The 18,459-nt window shown below is 36.4% G+C and overlaps 1 long non-coding RNA gene and 1 pseudogene across 4 annotated transcripts in view; both read left to right on the forward strand.

Annotated features, from left to right (window-relative positions):
- The window catches only part of LOC309834624, a 111,168-nt gene that overhangs the window by 75,360 nt on the left and 17,349 nt on the right, over nucleotides 1–18,459 (forward strand). The gene's annotated exons all lie outside the window — the stretch shown is intronic.
- On the forward strand, nucleotides 15,698–16,588 carry LOC309834690 (vomeronasal type-1 receptor 3-like; annotated as a pseudogene). The gene is made up of 2 exons: nucleotides 15,698–16,062; nucleotides 16,281–16,588. The product of its transcript is annotated as a vomeronasal type-1 receptor 3-like (transcript).

Consider the following 18,459-nt stretch of genomic DNA (forward strand, 5'->3'; position numbering starts at 1 on the left):
TTTCTTAATTGTTTTGTGTTTGTTTTTGTGCGTCTTTTTCTTCTGTTGTGTTTCCTGCCTAGAGACGTTTCATTAGCATTTGTTGTAAAGCTGGTTTGGTGGTGCTGAATTCTCTTAGCTTTTGCTTGTCTGAAAATCTTTTGACTTCTCCATGGAATCTGAATGAGATCCTTGCTCGGTAGAGTAATCTTGGTTGTAGTTTTTTCTCTCTCATCACTTTAAGTATATCCTGCCACTGCCTTCTTACCTGTAGAGTTTCCACTGAAAATTCAGCTGATGACCTTAAGGGATTCCTTTGTATGTTATTTTTTGTTTTTCCCTTGCTGCTTTTAATATTTTTTCTTTGAATTTAATTTTTGTTAGTTTGATTAATATGTGTCTTGGTGTTTTTTTCCTGAGGTTTATCCTGTATGGGAGTCTCTGTTCTTCCTGGACTTGGGTGGCCATTTCCTTTCCCATGTTAGGGAAGTTTTCAACTATAATCTCTTCAAATATTTTCTGAGACCCTTTCTTTTTCTCTTCTTCTTCTGGGACCACATAATTCGAATGTTGGTGCGTTTAGTGTTGTCCCAGAGGTCTCTTGAGATTGTCTTCAATTCTTTTCATTCTTTTTTCTTTATTTTGCTCCTTCGCAGTTATTTCCACCCTTTTGTCTTCCAGCTCACTTACTCGTTCTTCTGTCTCAGTTATTGTGTTATTGATTACTTTTAGTGTATTTTTTATTTCAGTTATTTTATTGTTCATCTCTGTTTGTTCTTTAGTTCTTCTAGATCTTTGTTAAACATTTCTTGTATTTTCTCAATCCCTGCCTCCATTCTATTTTCGAGATTCTGGATCATCTTTACTATCATTACTTTGAGTTCTTTTTCAGGTAGATCACCTATTTCCTCTTCATTTATTTGGTCTTGTTGTTTTTAACCTTGCTCCTTCATCTGTGACATATTTTTTTGCCGTCTCACTTTTTTTTTTTTTTAAATGAGTGGGGTTGTGTTCCTGTCTTACTGGTTGTTTGGCCTGAGGCTTCCAACACTGGAGTTTGTAGGCTATTGGGTAGAGCTGGGTCTTGGTGCTGAGATGAGGAACTCTGTGAGACCTTACTCCATTGAATATTCCCTGGGATCTGAGGTTCTCTGTTAGCCCAGTGGTTTGGGCTTGGAGCTCCCACTGCAGGAGCTTCGGCCTGACCCCTGGCTTGTGATTCTGCAAGCTGCGTGGGGTGGCCAAAAAAAAAGAGAGAGAGAACAATAATGAAGTAAAAAATAAAATTAGACTAGGAAACTAACAGATGTGTTAGAAAGAATATAAAAATGAAAATATAGATGAATCAGCAGCCAGAAGGTACATCAGTACCACAATAGGAAAAAAAAAAGAGGAGGAGAAAAAAAAAGGGGGGGGAAGACCTTGGCTTGGAGGGTGGTGCCTAAGCAAGGGTGAGGTTTGGGTGGTGGGTGGGGCCTATGCTTAGGACCCATGGGGCTGGAAAAGGCCCTGGGGGCTGTGGGGGGTGGAGCTTAGGCTCAAGGAACAGCAGGGGCCCAGGCGTTCCCCCCACCCCTGGTCTCAGAGGACAGGGGACCTCACCTGGGAGCCCAACAGGCTTCCTGGGCTTGAGTGGTCAGAGTAAATGCCCTCTCCTCTCCTGCTCCGCCGGCCTGGGAGCACCCCTCCCACCTGCCTCTCCTGATCTCCCCGGTCTATGCCCCAGAACCAATTCGGCCAGAGGGTGGGGTGGGCGGGGGGCCTTGGAGGGCAGGGAACTGGCCTGGGAGCTCAGCAGGCTCTCTGGGCCTGAGTGGGTGGGGTAAACCCCCTCTGCTCCTGTCCTGCTCCTCGCGGAGGGCCCCTCCTGCCTGCCTCTCCTGTTCCCCCCTTGGCCTCCTTCCTATGCCCCCAACGACCCATGCGGCATGGAGGGGGCTTTGGGGTGGGGTGGGGTACTGGCTTGGGAGCTCAGCAGGCTCCCCGGCCTGAGTGGCCAGGTGATCACCCTCCACTCCTCTCCTGCTCTTCCCAGAGAGTCCCTCCCGCCTGCCTCTCCTGATCTCCCCAGCCTCAGGGGGGCCGATTCTGTCTGGCCTTCACTTCTCCTCCCCCATCAGTTCCCCTACATTCTACTGGTTCACTTTGGGGTTCCTCCCGTCTCCTTGGGCATTAGAGTTCCCCACCAGTGGCCGGCAGCCGCCCTAGTTATGGGGAGACGCTAACTCCATGTCTTCCCACACTGTCATCTTGACTCCGTCTCCTCTGCTTTAGTTTTGAAAGGAAATGTAATGCTAGTAAACTTAGTAGTTTCACGGTTGAAGATATTTTTACTACTTACTTTTTTTTAAAGATACCATTTTATTTTTCATTTTAACTTTCTTACTAACTTTGTGGTATGTAACCTAAGGCACTTCTACTCATGTAATTTAGAAAGTACCACCAATTAAATCACAGAGAAAAATAATATTTTCCTTGGCAGAAGCATTTGGCAAGAAGACCGTTTCTTCCTTTCTATTATTTTTTTATCTAAGGGACAATATCATTTAAGGAAAGTTTTTTTTAATTGAAGTGTAGTTGATTTACAATGTTGTGTTAATTTCTGCTGTACAGCAAAGTGAGTCAGTTATACATATATATACATTGTTTTTCATATTTTCCATTATGGTTTATCACAAGATATTGAATATAGTTCCCTGTGCTCTACAGTAGGACCTTGTTGTTTATCCATTCTGTATATAATAGTTTGCATCTGCTAGCCCCAAACTCCCACTCCATCCCTTCCCCACACCCCCTAAAGAAAGTTTTAAATGAACAAGTTCATGGATCACCTACCATCAGAAATATTATACATTTTCCTTGGTCTCTAATAACTTGGATGTATATTGTCTTAAATAATGGTAATCAACAGTTAGACTTTAGAACCTATTTTATGTTTTGCTTTTAACACTAATATGTCTTTTATGTATTTTATAAAAAGATTTATTTATTTAACTTATTTTTGGCTGCGTTGGGTCTTAGTTGCAGCACACAGGATCTTCGTTGAGGCATGCGGGATCTTTTGCTGCGGCTCGGAGGCTCTTCCTTGTGGTGTGCGGGCTTCTGTCTAGTTTTGGCATGCGAGTTTTCTCTTCTCTAGTTGTGGCGTGCAGGCTCCAGCACGCAAGGGCTCTGTAGTTGTGGCACACAGGTTCCAGTGTGTGGGCTCTGTAGTTTTGCGACACGCAGGCTCTAGTTGAGGCACGTGAGCTCAGTAATTGTGGCATGCCGGCTTAATTGCCCCACAACATATGGGATCTTAGCTCCCTGACCAGGGATCGAACCCATGTCCCCTGCATTGTAAGGCAGATTCTTTACACTGGACAACCAAGGAAGTCCCTAATATGTCATTTATTTTCATTTATATTGTCTTCTTAAATAATAATTTAAAATATTACATTGTATTCCATCAGGTTGATATGCTGAAACTTACTAGTTATTCTTTCACCAGAAGAATTTAAATTCTCAGTACTTGATTTCCATTCCTCTTTCATATCCCTGATTTTCTGTTAATGCCATGTTTATTTCTGGAAAAGTTTGTATCCCTAGAGGATTATTTTCCCTGGGCAGCTAATTGTCACAATAAAGCATTAGTAGAATAATTTGCTGCAGCAAATCTAATTTGCCTATTTTTTTTTAACACCATCTCAGAGATTCACCCTAGAATCTGTCATGGCCAGTGCAGGTAACATGGTAATCGCATCCCAAATGGGAAATGAGAACACCACCTATTCCTTCTAAGGATGGGCCTGATGGTTCCTCACCAGAACTAGCCTGTCATTCACTTCCCACCTGCACGGGGGAGAGGAATCCCATTCAGATGAGTCACTTCTGCCTCAGCTCTTACAGGGAATGATAGAGACAGACTCTTCTGAAATTTTTTCTTTTTTCTCCTTTGATGCTCATTGTCATGTTTTTCTCATTTTTCCTTCTATTTTTTCTCTATATGTCATCATCTTTTCCATCAGTTATTGATCTGTCCTGTTTTCTTTCCTCTTTTTCTCATTTTTTTATTTCTTTTTTTTTTTTTACCACATTGCATATCTTTTGTTTCTTTCATGCTTCCTTTTCTCACCCACATCTCTCCATCATTTTAAAATTTTTTTCTGATTTTATCGCATTTTTCTTTGAGGTGTCATAGCACAATATTAGAAGAGCTGTATCTAGCGTCAGGTTTTCTGGGTTAAATCTCACTTCTACCACTTACTAGATGTATGACTTGGGCAAGATATATGTTCTTATCTGTAAAACAGGAATAAAAACAGTAATTCCCCCATAAAGTTGTTGTGAAGATTAAATAAATTATTACAGATAAATTGTTTAGAAGTGTGCTTGGCCTGTAAGCGTCTACTATTAATATTCTCATTGCTTTACACCCTTTATTTGTAGCTCCTTTTAATTCTCTTCACCTCTGTCATTTTCCTCAGCTACACCTTTTTTTCCTCTGTTGATAGCCTAACATGGGTTTATTTTTTAAATTGCTTTGCTTTTACTTGTGTTCTATTACACTCTTTTTTGCTCTTTTAATTCATTTCTATCTTTTCCTGTGCACAGAAAACTTTTACAGTTATAATTTCCTTTCTTTCTCTAATTTTTTTAAACAGGTTTGTGGGGGTTTTTTTTGTTTTTTTAAATTTATTTATGGCTGTGTTGGGTCTTCGTTTCTGTGCGACGGCTTTCTCTAGTTGTGGCAAATGGGGGCCACTCTTCATCGCAGTGCGCAGGCCTCTCACCATCGCAGCCTCTCTTGTTGCGGAGCACAGGCTCCAGACGCGCAGGCTCAGTAATTGTGGCTCATAGGCCCAGTTGCTCCGCGGCATGTGGGATCTTCCCAGCCAGGGCTCAAACCCGTGTCCCCTGCATTGGCAGGCAGATTCTCAACCACTGTGCCACCAGGGAAGTCCTTTCTCTAATTCTTTACCTCTCTTTAATGTCCTTAAGTCCATTTTATTTATCATAGGAATGCAGCCTTCTCTAGGTTTTATATTTACTGTATTGTTTTAAAATCTCTTCTTTTATTGTTTATCTATTCATCATTTAGTAATCTGGCTTAGTTATCCTTAGAGGTGACATTTTTTCACATATTCTCTTGTGTGTTTTACATTTCATTTCTGCTCCCCCGTCTCCCATTCCATTTATAATTTTATAATGTTATATATCTTCTATTATTTTGCATTTTTATTGATGTTTTTATTTCATTTATTTATCTTGAGATATTTCTATGTTTGAGTACTTCTATCCTCTTTATTTCTTTGAATATATTTTCTTCTATCGTTTGCTGTGTTTTTTCCCCAAATGACTCTCTTGATCACTTTATCCTATCTTATTTTCAATTCAATAAATTTGTTTCTCTAGAGAGTCTATTTTTTTCTTATCTCACAAACCCCCTTTACCTTATATTCTTTACGCATATTCCCCCTATATTTCTCACATTCTTTTCTCTCTTTTTTCTCCATTATAATTTGACTTCTTACTTGCTCTCAATATTTGCTCTTAAATGTTTTAAATTATCACCTATATTTTTTCTTATTATGTTGACAGGTTAAAAAATATCTTCTATGGGATAATCATATCTCTGTTAGCTCAGAAACAGATCTTTCCTATATGGAGCTCAGTTTCCAGTAGAAGCAGCAGAAACCCCAGATACTTTTAGTACTGTGATAAATGCTATGGGAAAGATAGATGAAAATTCCTCAAGAAGATAAGAAAAGTCTTACCTGGAACAGTTTCTAACTTTTAGTGTTAAATTATCTCACCTAATTTATTTTTCTTTTTTATACTTATTTTTTTCCATGAAATATTCCATTACCCTAGGAGTAAATGTTTCTATTCCATAGAAGAATATCTGTAGTGCTATAGAAATTTATATTAATAACATTTTAAATTCTAAATAAAGATATATTCTATAGACTGCATAGAGGACTTTGTGAATTACTGTTACAATTGAAATTATCACACTTTTTAAGGAGATGAAATTCATAATACAGTATTGTTCTTAAAACTTTTGAAAGTAAAATGTAAATGTGAGGATTACTATTTTAAAAAACTAAAAGGAAATTTTCAGATTTGATAACTTACCCTGCCAGATATTTGACTACATTTAAGCAACAATAAATAAACACGTGTAATGATGATTAGCTAACAATTCAATTATTCAGTGGAAAGTAGTAGTTCATTAAAAAGCAGATCAGAGGAATTATAAGCAACCTGTATATAATAATTTAGCATTAAGAATTAGGAAAGAATAGTCTCTATATGTGTGCTGTCCAGAATGGTAGCCACTAGCCAGTGAGTACCTGAAATGTGGCTAATTCAAACCAAGACGTGCTTTCAGTATAAAATACACACTGAATTTTGGAGACTTAGAATTGAAAAAGAATCTAAAACATCTCTATTTTTATATTGATTATATGTTGAAATAATGTTTGGATATATTGAGTCAAATAAAATACATGGTTAAATTATTTTATTTCCACTTATTTTTTCCCTTTATTTTTTTAATTGAAGGATAGTTGATTTACAATGTTAGTTTCAGGTGTGCAGCGAAGTGGTTCAGTTATACATATGTATTTAAATCTATTCTTCTTCAGAGTCTTTTCCATTATAGGTTATTACAAGGTACTGAATATGGTTCTTTGTGCTATACAGTAGGTCCTCGTTTATCTATTTTATACATAGCAGTCTGTATATGTTAATCCCAAACTCCTAATTTATCACTCCCCCCGTTTCTATTTATTTTTTAAAATGTATCTAGTATAAACTTAAAATGACAATATAACTTACATATTTTATTATTGAATAGTGCAGTGCTAGATAATTGTAGGTGAGGTGATGTGTCTCTGTCTCATTTGTATTGGGTTCACCATCATATGCCCCACATTAAGCACACGCTTTCATCAGTCCAGAAGTACTTGCAGACATCTACATATTAATACATAATCAGTTCCCGTAAATTCATTCCTCAAATCCTTTTCTCTTGTATAGTAATTCAGAATTCTATTTATCGTGCACGAATTTTGTGTGATATTCCTTGGTCTGATTTTGCCTTTTTATTCAGTGCTATTTTTTCAGATCTTTATATATTAATGATTTAAGTCTAAATCATTCTAACTTCTGCACATTTTTTATTTACAGAATTCACATTTATATTCATCTATATCTGAATTGATGAATAGTTGTTTCATGTCCTTGTAAAGTTGTCTATACTGAATATACATTCAAGCATAAAACTGATGTATCAGATGGTAATGTACATATTAAATTCAATAAACACTTCCAAATTACACTCTAGAATTAACATACTAGTTTACTACACCACTAATAGTATCTGACAGTTTCTATTTTCCCACATCCTCACTAGCTCTTGAGATTATCTGACTGATGTTCTTGTCAGCATGATGATGAAGTACAGTATCTTCCTGTTCTTCTAAGACGCATTTTTGTAATTGCTACTGGAGTTAAATATAGTTTCAAAGCTTATTTGATCATCGGGTAACCCCTTCTATGAATTATTCCATAGATTGTCCAGTTGTCTTTGGGTACCCTGTCTTTCTCTTATAGAGTTAAAGGAGATATTAGCATATTGAGGAGATAAGAATAATACATTTTCAGTTCAGGATGCATTGCAAATATCTCACTGTGTCTCCAACTTTTCGATTTTCCATTGTATAACTCTTGGTAGGGGATATTTTATATGAACATATACATACACACATATATGTACATATATACACATAAATATATCTATATGTATGTATATGTATACATATATACTAATATATACACACTCTAATAATTCCAGATTAAAATCAGGTTAATTGTTACTAAATAACTGATAGAAATCTTAGAAATAAATCTCAGAAGTTAGCAGGTAACTTTCTTATTTTAAAATCAACAAATACCAAAGGACAAAATAATTTTGTGTATAGTAAATTAGGTTCAATAACTTAGAAAAATATATGAACAAAATTCAATGGCAACATATATTGAAATATATAAATTGAACTGAATATATTGATTCAATAAATTGAATATATTTATTGAATTGAATATATTCATAAATCGAATATATTTTTTAAATTTAATAAATTTATTTTATTAAATATGCAAAATATATCAGCCATACAAATATGCAGATCATTTAAATCAACACTTTTTTTTCACACACACACACACAATATTTTATTTTTACAAGAGACAAATAAACTGACACCAAGCATTGTAAATGGATGACCACAACAAAAGCAACAATGATTGCAATTACCAAACAGGAAACACACTCATACTATGTCATAATATTGACATTTAGTCCAGTAATCCTCCACTGTAACAGCTCCTTTACTTTGCAGTGAAAATTGATTTGTGTATTTTTTGCCTCTGAGTCCTTGTGGGATTTTTTTTTTATTCAAACAAAGTCACAAAAATTATAATCATCCTCATCAGTTCACTCAGTCCCATGCAATTAATTTTTTTTCATCTTGATCTTTTGTTAGCACTTTTATGAATTCTGAAAATGCTTATTCATTCAGTTCAGCAGTATAGTCAGTTACCAGAAACTTGTACCTGTCAGAGTCTTTTCCATCAATTCCTTGAAGATGAAACCCTTTTATAGGAACATTTTTGCAAAAGCATCAGAGTACACCCAGAACTGTCTGTAAATGACAAAAGACTTTAAAATGACCACAGTTAAAGATTTGATGAAAGTTCATAATAATGCAATTGACAAGGAAATTTAGTTATTTCTGAGGTATACATTTTAAAGTAATAACTAGAATTATAACTTATAACATTATACCAGAACATATAAGCTTTTTAGAAATTTCATGTAATGTCTGAAACGTATTAACATATTTCCATACAAATAACCCAAAGAAAGTTTAGTATTAGTTGTTTTTTGTTTTTTTATACTGCAGGTTCTTATTCGTCATCAGTTTTATACACATCAGTGTATACATGTCAATCCCAATCGCCTGATTCAGCACACCACCATCGCCACCCCACTGTAGTTTTCCCCCCTTGGTGTCCATACATTTGTTCTCTACATCTGTGTCTCAACTTCTGCCCTGCAAACTGGTTCATCTGTACCATTTTTCTAGGTTCCACATACATGCGTTAATATGCGATATTTGTTTTTCTCTTTCTGACTTACTTCATTCTGTATGACAGTCTCTAGGTCCATCCACGTCTCAACAAATGACTCAATTTCGTTCCTTTTTATGGCTGAGTAATATTCCATTGTATATATGTACCACAACTTCTTTATCCATTCATCTGTCAATGGACACTTAGGTTGCTTCCATGTCCTGGCTATTGTAAATAGAGGTGCAATGAACATTGTGGTACATGACTCTTTTTGAGTTATGGTTTTCTCAGGGTATATGCCCAGTAGTGGGATTGCTGGGTCATATGGTCATTCTATTTTTAGTTTCTTAAGGAACCTCCATACTGTTCTCCATAGTGGCTGTATCAATTTACATTCCCACCAACAGTGCAAGAGGGTTCCCTTTTCTCCACACCCTCTCCAGCATTTGTTGTTTGTAGATTTTCTGATGATGCCCATTCTAACTGGTGTGAGGTGATACCTCATTGTAGTTTTGATTTGCATTTCTCTAATAATTAGTGATGTTGAGCAGCTTTTCATGTGCTTCTTGGCCATCTGTATGTCTTCTTTGGAGAAATGTCTATTTAGGTCTTCTGCCCATTCTTGGATTGGGTTTTTTGTTTCTTTAATATTGAGCTGCATGAGCTGCTTATATATTTTGGAGATTAATCCTTTGTCTGTTGATTCATTTTCAAATATTTTCTCGCATTCTGAGGGTTGTTTTTTCGTCTTGTTTATGGTTTCCTTTGCTGTGCAAAAGCCTTGACGTTTCATTAGGTCCCATTTATTTATTTTTGTTTTTATTTCCATTACTCTAGGAGGTGGATCAAAAAAGATCTTGCTGTGATTTATGTCAAAGAGTGTTCTTTCTATGTTTTCCTCTAAGAGTTTTATAGTGTAATCTTACATTTAGGTCTTGAGTCCATTTTGAGTTTATTTTTGTGTATGGTGTTAGGGAGTGTTCTAATTTCCTTCTTTTACATGTACCTGTCCAGTTTTCCCAGCACCACTTATTGAAGAGACTGTCTTTTCTCCATTGTATATCTTTTCCTCCTTTGTCATAGATTAGTTGACCATAGGTGGGTGGGTTTATCTCTGGGCTTTCTATCTTGTTCTATTGATCTATGTCTCTGTTTCTGTGCCAGTACCATAGTGTTTTGATTACTATAGCTTTGTAGTATAGTCTGAATTCAGGGAGTCTGATTCCTCCAGCTCTGTTTTCTTTGGCTGTTTGGGGTATTTTGTGTCTCCATACAAATTTTAAGATGATTTGTTCTAGTTCCGTAAAAAATGCCATTGGTAATTTGATAGGGATTGCATTGAATCTGTAGATTGCATTGGGTACTATAGTCATTTTCATAATATTGATTCTTCCAATCCAAGAACATGGTATATCTCTCCATCTGTTGGTATCATCTTTAATTTCTTTCATCAGTGTCTTATATATGCATACAGGTCTTTTGTCTCCCTAGGTAGATTTATTCCTAGGTATTTTGTTGTTGTTGTTGCAATGGTAAATGGGAGTGTTTCCATAATTTCTCTTTCAGATTTTTCATCATTAGTGTATAGGAATGCAAGAGATTTCTGTGCATTAATTTTGTATCCTGCAACTTTACCAAATTCATTGATTAGCTCTAGTGGTTTTCTGGTGGCATTTTTAGGATTCTCTATGTATAGTATCGTGTCCTCTGCAAACAGTAACAGTTTTACTTCTTCTTTTCCAATTTGTATTCCTTTTATTTCTTTTTCTTCTCTGATTGCCATGGCTAGGACTTCCAAAACTATGTCGAATAATAGTGGTGAGAGTGGACATCCTTGTCTCGTTCCTGATCTTAGAGGAAATGCTTTCAGTTTTTCATCATTGAGAATGATGTTTGCTGTGGGTTTGTCGTAGATGGCCTTTATTATGTTGAGGTAGGTTCCCTCTATGCCCACTTTCTGCAGTTTTTATCATAAATGGTGTTGAATTTTGTCAAAAGCTTTTTCTGCACCTATTGAGATGATCATATGGTTTTTATTCTTCAATTTGTTAATATGGTGTATCACATTGATTGATTTGCATATATTGAAGAACCCTTGCATCCCTGGGTTAAATCCCACTTGATCGTGGTGTATGATGCTTTTAATGTGTTGGATTCTGCTTGCTAGTATTTTGTTGAGGATGTTTGTATCTATTTTCATCAGTGATATTGGTCTCTAATTTTCTTTTTTTATAGTATCTGTCTGGTTTTGGTATCAGGGTGATGGTGGACTCATAGAATGAGGTTGGGACTTTTCCTTCCTCTGCAATTTTTTGGAAGAGTTTGAGAAGGATGGGTGTTAGCTCTTCTCTAAATGTTTGATAGAATTCACCTGTGAAGCCATCTGATCCTGGGCTTTTGTTTGTTGGATGATTTTTAATCACAGTTTCAATTTCATTACTTGTGATTGGTCTGTTCATATTTTCTGTTTCTTCCTGGTTCAGTCTTGGAAGGTTATACCTTTCTAAGAATTTGTCCATTTCTTCCAGGTTGTCCATTTTCTTGGCATAGAGTTGCTTGTAATAGTCTCTTAGGATGCTTTGTATTTCTGTGGTGTCTGTTGTAACTTCTCCTTTTTCATTTCTAATTTTATTGATTTGAGTCCTCTCCCTCTTTTTCTCGATGAGTCTGGCTAATAATGGTTTATCAATTTTGTTTATCTTCTTGAAGAACCAGATTCTAGTTTTATTGATCTTTGCTATTGTTTTCTTTGTTTCTAGTTTATTTATTTCTGCTCTAATCTTTATGATTTCTTTCCTTCTGATAACTTTTGGCTTTTTTTGTTCTTTTTTCTCTTGTTCCTTTAGGTGTAAGGTTAGATTGTTTACTTGAGATTTTTCTTGTTACTTGAGGTAGGCTTGTATAACTATAAACTTCCCTCTTAGAACTGCTTTTGTTGCATCCCATAGGTTTTGGATCATCGTGTTTTCATTGTCATTTGTCTCTAGGTAGTTTTTGATTTCCTCTTTGATTTCTTCAGTGATCTCTTGGTTATTTAGTAACGTATTGTTTAGTCTCCATATGTTTGTGTTTTTTACATTTTTTCCCCTGTAATTCATTTGTAATCTCATAGCATTGTGGTCAGAAAAGATGCTTGATATGATTTCAATTTTCTTAAATTTACTGAGGCTTGATTTATGACCCAAGATGTGATCTATCCTGGAGATAGTTCCATGCACACTTGAGAAGAAAGTGTAATCTGCTGTTTTTGGATGGAATGTCCTATAAATATCAATTAAGTCTATTTGGTCTATCGTGTCATTTAAAGCTTGTGTTTCCTTATTAATTTTCATTTTGGATGATCTGTCCATTGGGGTAAGTGAGATGTTAAAGTCCCCCACTATTATTGTTACTGTCTATTTCCTGTTTTATAGCTGTCAGCAGTTGCCTTATGTATTGAGGTGCTCCTATGTTGGGTGCACATATATTTATAATTTTTATATCTTCTTTTTGGATTGATCCCTTGATCATTATGTAGTGTCCTTCCTTGTCTCTTGTAACATTCTTTATTTTAAAGTCTATTTTATCTGATGTGAGTATTGCTACTCCAGGTTTCTTTTGATTTCCATTTGCATGGAATATCTTTTTGCATCCCCTCACTTTCAGTCTGAATGTGTCCCTAGGTCTGCAGTGGGTCTTTTGTAGACAGCATATATATGGGTCTTGTTTTTGTATCCATTCAGCAAGCCTGTGTCTTTTAGTTGGAGCATTTAATCCATTCACGTTTAAGGTAATTATCAATATGTATGTTCCTGTGACCATGTTCTTAATTGTTTGGGGTTTGTTTTTGTAGCTCCTTTTCCCACTTAGAGAAGTTCCTTTAGCATTTGTTGTAGAGCTGGTTTGGTGGTGCTAAATTCTCTTAGCTTTTGCTTTTCTGTAAAGCTTTTGATTTCTCCATTGAATCTGAATGAGATCCTTGCCAGGTAGAGTAATCTTGGTTGTAGGTTCTTCCCTTTCATCACTTTAAGTATATCATGCCACTCCCTTCTGGCTTGTTTGTAGTTTCTGCTGAGAAATCAGCTGTTAACCTTATGGGAGTTCCCTTGTATGTTATTTGTCATTTTTCCCTTGCTGCTTTCAATAATTTTTCTTTGTCTTTACTTTTTGCCAATTTGATTACTATGTGTCTTGGTGTGTTTCTCCTTGGGTTTATCCTGTATGGGACTCACTGCGCTTCCTGGACTTGGGTGGCTATTTCCTTTCCCATGTTAGGGAAGTTTTTGACTACAATCTCTTCAAATATTTTCTCTGCTCCTTTCTCTCTCTCTTCTCCTTCTGGGACCCTTATAATGCGAATGTTCTTGCATTTAATGTTGTCCCAGAGGTCTCTTAGGCTGTCTTCATTTCTTTTCATTCTTTTTTCTTTATTCTGTTCCACAGCAGTGAATTCCACCATTCTGTCTTCCAGGTCACTTATCCGTTCTCCTGCCTCAGTTATTCTGCTATTGATTCCTTCTAGTGTAGTTTTCATTTCAGTATTGTATTGTTCATCTCTGTTTGTTCTTTAATTCTTCTAGGTCTTTGTTAGACATTTCTTGCATCTTCTCTATCTTTGCCTCCATTCTTTTTCCGAGGTTCTGGATCATCTTCACTATCATTATTCTGAATTCTTTTTCTGGAAGGTTGCCTATCTCCACTTCATTTGTTGTTTTTCTGGGGTTTTATCTTGTTCCTTTATCTGGTACATAGCTCTCTGCATTTTCATCTCATCTATATTTCTGTGAATGTGGTTTTCGTTCCACAGGCTGCAGGATTGTAGTTCTTCTTGCTTCTGCTGTCTGCCCTCTGGTGGCTGAGGCTATCTAAGAGGCTTGATGGGAGGGACTGGTGGTGGGTAGAGCTGACTGTTGCTTTGGTGGGCAGAGCTCAGTAAAACTTTAATCCACTTGACTGTTTATGGGTGGGGCTGGGTTCCCTCCCTGTTGGTTGTTTGGCCTGAGGCAACCCAACACTGGAGCCTACCTGGGCTCTTTGGTGGGGCTAATGGCAGACTCTCGGAGGGCTCACTCCAAGGATAACTTCCTAGAAGTTCTGTTGCCAGTGTCCTTGTCCTCACAGTGAGACAGAGCCACACACACACACACACCCCCCCCCCGCCTCTGCAGAAGACCCTCCAACACTAGCAGGTAGGTCTGGTTCGGTCTCCCCTGGGGTCACTGCTCTTTCCCCTGGGTCCTGATGCACATGCTACTTTGTGTGTGCCCCCCAAGAGTGGAGTCTCTGTTTCCCCCAGTCCTGTCGAAGTCCTGCAATCAATTCCCACTAGACTTCAAAGTCCGACTCTCTAGGAATTCCTCCTCCCGTTGCCGGACCTCCCGTGGGAAGCCTGACGTGGGGCTCAAAACCTTCACTCCAGTGTGTGGACTTCTGTGGTATAGGTGTTCTCCAGTCTGTGAGTCACCCACCCAGCAGTTATGGGATTTGATTTCACTATGATTGCGCCCCTCCTACCATCTGATTGTGGCTTCTCCTTTGTCTTTGGATGTGGGGTATCTTTTTTGGTGAGTTCCAGTGTCTCCCTGTCAATGATTGTCCAGCAGCTAGTTGTGATTCTGGTGTTCTAGCAAGAGGGAATGAGAGCACATCCTTCTACTCTGCCATCTTGGTTCCTCTTCTAAAATCAACACTTCGAATTGACATTTAACAAGATGCAAAGCAAATCAACAAGTTTGTTTTAAAAGTTCAACCTAATACAAAATTAATCAAATTACAACAGCAAAGCCATATTTTTCTCCAAAGAAAAATTGGCAAAGATTATCAAAAGTTACTCTATGCCAGTTTGGTTAGAGTTGGTTAGAGACTTTGTTGAATATGAGTTTATTTGGGTATAACTTTTCTGGAAATAACTTGGCAATTATTGCCATTTATACATAAGGCTTTGTACCTGAAGAACACAGCAGTATTTCTAGTGAGGAAATTTCAACTATGAAAACACTGTCAGAAATTATGAAATATTAAATATTTATTTAAAAAATATATTTAAAATTATGTTTACAAGGCACTCTACATGGAGAATGCTTCTGTTCTCAATTACAAACATGATACAAAATTCTATGTTATCATTTCTTTAAAAAATTATAAAAAGCTGCAGTTAAGTATCAAATGTTAAATGTGTTTACCTCTATATGGGTAGGATTATGTATATTTTAAAATATCACATTATAATTCTTTTTTCCCCAAATTTCTGCAACTTTAATTTTAATAACTGTCTTAGGTAGAACATAATACTGTTTTAATCCATGCATTGGTCACAAATATTTGCTTTTCTCTGTAGTCTGCTTTCTTGTGGAAGCAAATAAAATTGTGTGATATTTACAGATCTAGTTATTTCTGATTATCTTATAATCTGTTCCTCCTAGTGATCTCACAAATGCCAAAAAATATGTTCCCTTATGTAGCATATAGTGTTTCAAGATCTGGGATAGTGTTTTCTTTGGCCTTAGTACAATTTTCCACTATTTTATTTTCTGTGTATCAATTGATTTTATCAACTTATATCTAATTCTACTTTTAGGTATTTGGGCATTGTTTTTAATCCTAACAAAGACACAAAAAAATGTTTTCAAGCAATGTGATCCTTGGAATTTTGTTCCTCTCCCAAACCTGCATTGGAGTTGTAGGGAACTCATTGATCACTGCATATGCTTACATTTTCTTCGACACATGTCAGAAGAAGGCCACAGATAATATTCTCATCCATCTGACTTTTTGTAATGGTTATCATAATTTGTAGAGGTATTCCAGAAGTGATGTTTTATTTTGGAATTAAACATATTCTAGATGATGTTGGATGTAAGGCAGTGCTATTCATTATTATAGAGTTGCATGTGGACTTTCTATCTGCTCCACGTGTCTCCTGAGCATCTTCCAAGCCATCACGATCAGTCCCAGCAATGCATCCTGCTATAGCTCAGACTCAAAGCATCCAGTTTAATTTTATCTTCTTTCCTCTTCTTTTGGACCTTTAACATCTTGCTCAACATCCAGATCATAAGAGATAGTACGGCATCAAAAAATGTCACTTTTCTTGGGCATGGATTTCCTCTGAAATAGTGTACAACATTTGGGCCTCGTGTTGCATTTGTAAGAGTTATTCTTACTAATGACATTCTCTTTATGTTCCTTATGGTCTGGACCAGTATTTACATGGTGACTCTCCGACACAGACATCAGAAGAAGGTTCAGGTTTGGCCCAAGAGCAAGAAAACCCAGAAAATCTCCTCAGAGTAGAGAGCCACTCAAACAATCCTTTACCTGGTGACATGTTTTTTTCTTTTTAATTAATTCTTTCCTCATTATGCACATTTCCTTTTCACATCACAAAGATTTTAATCAACAGTGCATCAGTGTCTTTTTCTCATCCTCACTGCTCTGCCCTTTGGTGCTGATCAATAGTGACAGCAGGGTTTTCAAAGTGCTCTGTGCTCTTCCAAAGAGAAGAAGGTAGCTTCAAAAGTAGATAACTGATGAATGATATTCAAAATCTTTAAGTTGCATCTAAGGGGTCCAGGAGGAGCAAAATTCTCCTTTATCATGATAAGGAAAATTTCAGCACACAGAATTTTAATAGACACACCTGTTCTCTTATGTCTCTAATTCCTGTAGAGATGTTTTCAGGAGATTTTTCACTCACCAACGGAATTGAAGGTAAAGTTTTGGAATGGTACAAGCAATGGAGTCTGGGTAGACTCTTTGAGGCAACTGAATGAGACATTTAAAGGTGTGATTATTTTATGTTAATGAAAGACTACCTTAAATCGTTGAATCAATTGTTAGCTTTGGTGTTAAATTTACAAATGCAATGTTTTCTAATCCTACCACATAGTATAAGTGATTTAATTAACAGCTAATGATAATTTAACAGAAAATGATGAAAAATAGAGGTGCAGGCCATATCAATAAAAATTACTGGAAGTTTATGAAAGCTACAGAACAGTCTGTCTTCAGTACTGAGAATTTCAGTACTTCATTATATCTCTTCCTTAAGTCTTCCTTAATCTCACTAAGTGATGTTACCTAGTATTCAGTATAGAAGGGAACATCAGTTCTGGATTTATACCTAAATATGTTTAGTTGTATCATTGTAATTAGCAACTTTTTTCAAAATAATTTTAAAGTATAAATCTTCCCACTTTACCTAGTTCCCTGTTAGCTTTTTTTAACTTTTTTTTAAAACTGAAGTATAGTTAGTTTACAATGTTGTGTTAATTTTAGGTGTACAGCAAAGTGATTCAGTTATACATACGTACATATATACCTATATATTATTTTTCAGGTTCTTTTCTATTATAGGTTATTACAAGATACTGAATATGGTTCTTTGTGCTATACAGTAGGTCCTCGTTTATCTATTTTATACACAGCAGTCTGTATATGTTAATCCCAAACTCCTAATTTATTCCCCCCTCCCCTGCCATGCCTCCTCCCTTGCTATTCCCCCAGTAACCACAAGTTTGTTTTCTATGTCTGTGGGTATATTTCTGTTTTGTAAATAAGTTCATTTGTATTGTTTTTTTAGATTCCATATATAAGCAATATCATATGATATTGGCCTTTCTGTCTGGCTTACCTCACTTAGTTTAATAATCTCTAGGTCCATCCATGTTGCTGCAAGTGACATTATTTCGTTCTTTTTTATGGCTAATATTCCATTGTATATATGTACCACATCTTCTTTATCCACTCCTCTGTCAGTGGACATTTAGGTTATTTGCATGTCTTGGCTATTGTAAATAATGCTGTAATGAACATTCGGGTGCATGTATCTTTTCGAATTATAGTTTTCTCTGGATTTATGCCCAGGAGTGGGATTGCAGAATCATATGGTAGCTATTTTTAGGTTTGTTTTTAAGGAACCTCCATACTGTCCTGTATAGTGGCTGTACCAATTCACATTGCCACCAAGAGTGCAAGAGGGTTCCCTTTTCTCCACACCCTCTTCAGCATTTATTGCTTGTAGATTTTTTGATGATTGCCATTCTGACCCGTGTGAGGTGATACTTCATTGTGGTTTTGATTTGCATTTCTCTAGTAATTGGCCATGTTGAACATCTTTTCACGTGCCTCTTGGTCATCTGTATGTCTTCTTTGGAGAAATGTCTGTTTAGATCTTCTGCCCACTTTTTGATTGGGTTGTTTGGTTTTTTGATATTAAGCTGTATGGGCTGTTTGTATATTTTGGAAATTAATCCCTTGTCAGTTGAATCATTTGCAAATATTTTCTCCCATTCTGTAGGTTGTCTTTTCATTTTGTTTATGGTTTCCTTTGCTGTGCAAAAGCTTTGAAGTTTAATTAGGTCCTATTTGTTTATTTTTGTT

Source organism: Grampus griseus, assembly GCF_964374135.1.
Source record: "Grampus griseus genome assembly, chromosome: 16".
NCBI classification, from domain to species: Eukaryota; Metazoa; Chordata; class Mammalia; order Artiodactyla; family Delphinidae; genus Grampus; species Grampus griseus.